Below are 5,028 nucleotides of genomic sequence, written 5' to 3'. Positions count from 1 at the left end.
GTAGTCGTACGTCTTCACGATCCGACCGATCAAGTACCGAACGTACGGAACCTCCGAGTTCAGCACACGTTCAGCCCGATGACGTCCCTCGAACTCCGATCCAGCCGAGTGTTGAGGGAGAGTTTCGTCAGCACGACGGCGTGGTGACGATGATGATCTTCTACCGACGCAGGGCTTCGCCTAAGCACCGCTACACTATTATCGAGGTGGACTATAGTGGAGGGGGGCACCGCACACGGCTAAAAGATCAAATGATCAATTGTTGTGTCTATGGGGTGCCCCCTGCCTCTGTATATAAAGGAGCAAGGGGGGTGCGGCCGGCCTAGAGAGGGGCGCGCCAGGAGGAGTCCTACTCCTATCAGGAGTAGGACTCCCCCCCTTTTCCTTGTTGGACTAGGAGAGAGAGGGGAAAGAGGTGGAGGAGAAGAAGGAAGGGGGGGCGCCGCCCCCTCTCCTTGTCCTATTCGGACTTGGGGGGAGGGGGCATGGCCCATACCCTGGCCGCCTCTCCTCTCTTTCCATCAAGGCCCACTAAGGCCCATTAAGTTCCCGGGGGGTTCCGGTAACCTCCCGGTACTCCGGTAAAATCCCGATTTCACCCGGAACACTTCCGATATCCAAACATAGGCTTCCAATATGTCAATCTTCATGTCTCGACCATTTTGAGACTCCTCATCATGTCCGTGATCACATCCGGAACTCCGAACAACCTTCGGTACATCAAAACATATAAACTCATAATATAACTATCATCGAAACGTTAAGCGTGCGGACCCTACGGGTTCGAGAACTATGTAGACATGACTGAGACACGTCTCCGGTCAATAACCAATAGCAGAACCTAGATGTTCATATTGGCTCCCACATATTCTACGAAGATCTTTATCGGTCAGACCGCATAACAACATACGTTGTTCCCTTTGTCATCGGTATGTTACTTGCCCGAGATTCGATCGTCGGTATCTCAATACCTAGTTCAATATCATTACCGGCAAGTCTCTTTACTCGTTCCGTAATACATCATCCCGCAACTAACTCATTTGTTGCAATGCTTGCAAGGCTTAAGTGATGTTTATTACCGAGAGGGCCCAGAGATACCTCTCCGACAATCGAAGTGACAAATCCTAATCTCGAAATACGCCAACCCAACAAGTACCTTCGGAGACACCTGTAGAGCACCTTTATAATCACCCAATTACGTTGTGACGTTTGGTAGCACACAAAGTGTTCCTTTGGTAAACGGGAGTTGCATAATCTCATAGTTATAGGAACATGTATAACTCATGAAGAAAGCAATAGCAACATACTAAATGATCGGGTGCTAAGCTAACGGAATGAGTCAAGTCAATCACACCATTCTCCTAATGGTGTGATCCCGTTAATCAAATTACAACCCATGTCAATGGTTAGGAAACTTAACCATCTTTGATCAACGAGCTAGTCAAGTAGAGGCATACTAGTGACACTCTGTTACTCTATGTATTCATACATGTATTATGTTTCCGGTTAATACAATTCTAGCATGAATAATAAACATTTATCATGATATAAGGAAATAAATAATAACTTTATTATTGCCTCTAGGGCATATTTCCTTCATGGATTGCCTACCAAATATGGGAATACCTAGATCTATCCTTGCATTTATGCTTAGCTAGGGGCGTTAAATGATAGCGCTTGTTGGGAGGCAACCCAATTTTATTTTTATTCCTTGATTTTTGCTCCTGTTTAGTAATAAAAAAATTATCTAGCCTCTGTTTTTGTTGTGTTTTTTGTGTTTAAAGAGTGTTTGTGCCAAGTAGAACCGTTGGGAAGACTTGGGGAAAGTCTTTTTGATCTTGCTGTAAAAAACAGAAACTTTAGCGCTCATGAGAATTGCTGCCATTTTTATTTGGAAAGTGCTATTTAGTTAATTATTTTTCCAGATGATTAATAGATAAATTCCTCACGTTCAGCAATTTATTTTATAATTTTTGGGGTTCCAGAAGTTGTGATAGCTACAGATTACTACAGACTGTTCTGTTTTTGACAGATTCTGTTTTTCTTGTGTTGTTTGCTTATTTTGATGAATCTATGGCTAGTAAAAGAGTTTATAAACCATAGAGAAATTGGAATACAGTAGGTTTAACACAAATATAAATAAAGAATGAGTTAATTACAGTACCTTGAAGTGGTGTTTTGTTTTCTTTCGCTAACGGAGCTCACGAGATTTTCTATTTAAGTTTTGTGTTGTGAAGTTTTCAAGTTTTGGATAAAGATTTGATGGATTATGGAACAAGGAGTGGAAAGATCCTAATATTGGGGATGCCCATGGAACCCCAAGGTAAAATTCAAGGACACCAAAAAGCCTAAGCTTGGGGATGCCCCGGAAGGCATCCCCTCTTCTGTCTTCGTCCATCAGTAACTTTACTTGGAGCTATATTTTGATTCGCCACATGATATGTGTTTTGCTTGGAGCGTCTTGTATGATTTGAGTCTTTGCTTTTTAGTTTACCACAATCATGCTTGATGTACACACCTTTTGAGAGAGACTCACATGATTTGAAATTTATTATAATACTCTATGTGCTTCACTTATATCTTTTGAGCTATATAGTTTTTGCTCTAGTGCTTCACTTATATCTTTTAGAGCACGGCGGTGATTTTATTTTATAGAAATAATTGATCTCTCATGCTTCACTTGTATTATTTTGAGAGTCCTTTCGAACAACATGGCAATTTTCTTTTAGGCATAATAAAAACTTTCATATAAGTGCATTGAATATTAAGAGAAGTTTGATACTTGATGATTGTTTTGAGATATGGAGATAGTGATATCAAAGTTGTGCTAGTTGAGTAGTTGTTAATTTGAGAAATACTTGTGTTGAAGTTTGCAAGTCACGTAGCATGCACGTATGGTAAACGTTGTGTAACAAATTTGAAACATGAGGTTTTATTTGATTGTCTTCCTTATGAGTGGCGGTCGGGGACGAGCGATGGTCTTTTCCTACCAATCTATCCCCCTAGGAGCATGCGCGTAATACTTGGTTTTTTATGACTTGTAGATTTTTGCAATAAGTATGTGAGTTCTTTATGACTAATGTTGAGTCCATGGATTATACACACTCTCACCCTTCCATCATTGCTAGCCTCTTCGGTACCGTGCATTGCCCTTTCTCACCTTGAGAGTTGGTGCAAACTTCGTCGGTGCATCCAAATCCCGTGATATGATACGCTCTATCACACATAAAACTCCTTATATCTTCCTCAAAACAGCCACCATACCTACCTATTATGGCATTTCCATAGCCATTCCGAGATATATTTCCATGCAACTTTCCACCGTTTCGTTTATTATGACACGCATCATCATTGTCATATTGCCTTGCATGATCATGTAGTTGACATCGTATTTGTGGCAAAGCCACCGTTCATAATTTTTCATACATGTCACTCATGAGTCATTGCACATCCCGGTACACCACCGGAGGCATTCATATAGAGTCATATCTTGTTCTAGTATCGAGTTGTAATCATTGAGTTGTAAATAAATAGAAGTGCGATGATCATCATTAATAGAGCATTGTCCCCCCCCCCAAAAAAAAGAAATGCCAAAAAAAGAAAAAAGAGAGAATAAAAAGGGGCAATGCTACTATCCTTTTTCCACACTTGTGCTTCAAAGTAGCACCATGATCTTTATGATAGAGAGTCTCTTGTTTTGTCATTTTCATATACTAGTGGGAACTTTTCATTATAGAACTTGGCTTGTATATTCCAACAATGGGCCTCCTCGAGTGCCCTAGGTCTTCGTGAGCAAGCAAGTTGGATGCACACCCACTTAGTTTCTTTTGTTGAGCTATCATACATTTATAGCTCTAGTGCATCCGTTGCATGGCAATCCCTACTCCTTGCATTGACATCAATTGATGGGCATCTCCCTAGCCCATTGATTAGCCGCGTCGATGTGAGACTTTCTCCTTTTTTGTCTTCTCCACATAACCACCTTCATTATATTCTATTCCACCCATAGTGCTATATCCATGGCTCACGCTCATGTATTGCGTGAAAGTTGAAAAAAGTTTGAGATTACTAAAGTGTGAAACAATTGCTTGGCTTGTCATCGGGGTTGTGCATGATGAGAGCATTCTTGTGTGACGAAAATGGAGCATGACCAAATTATATGATTTTGTAGGGATGAACTTTCTTTGGCCATGTTATTTTGAGAAGACATGATTGCTTAGTTAGTATGCTTGAAGTATTATTATTTTTATGTCAATATTAAACTTTTATCTTGAATCTTTCGGATCTGAACATTCATGCCACAATAAAGAAAAATTACATTGAGAAATATGTTAGAAAGCATTCCACATCAAAAATTCTTTTTTATCATTTACCTACTCGAGGACGAGCAGGAATTAAGCTTGGGGATGCTTGATACGTCTCCAATGTATATATAATTTTTGATTGCTCCATGCTATTATATTATCTGTTTTGGATGTTAATGGGCTTCATTTTACACTTCTATATCATTTTTGGGACTAACCTATTAACTGGAGGCCCAGCCCAAATTGCTGTTTTTTTTGCCTATTTCAATGTTTCGCATAAAAGGAATATCAAACGAAGTCCAAACAAAATGAAACCTTCGGGAACGTGATTTTCACAACAAACGTGATCTAGAGACTTGGAGTGGGCGTCAAGAAACAATCGAGGAAGCCACGAGGCAGGGGGCGCGCGTACCCCCTGGGCGCGCCCTCCACCCTCGTGGGCCCCTCGTTGCCCCACCGACGTACTTCTTCCTCCTATATATATCCACGTACCCCCCCCCCAAACATCCAGGAGCACCACGAAAACCTAATTCCACCGCTGCAACCTTCTATACCCGAGAGATCCCATCTTGGGGCCTTTTCCGGAGCTCCGCCAGAGGGGGCATTGATCACGGAGGGCCTCTACATCAACTCCATGGCCTCTCCGGTGATGTGAGTAGTTTACTTCAGACCTACGAGTCCATAGTTATTAGCTAGATGGATTCTTCTCTCTCTTTGGATCTCA

The sequence above is a fragment of the Triticum urartu genome, chromosome 7 (assembly GCF_003073215.2).
Source record: "Triticum urartu cultivar G1812 chromosome 7, Tu2.1, whole genome shotgun sequence".
Classification (NCBI taxonomy): Eukaryota; Viridiplantae; Streptophyta; class Magnoliopsida; order Poales; family Poaceae; genus Triticum; species Triticum urartu.
Note: the sequence above shows the minus strand (reverse complement) of the source record.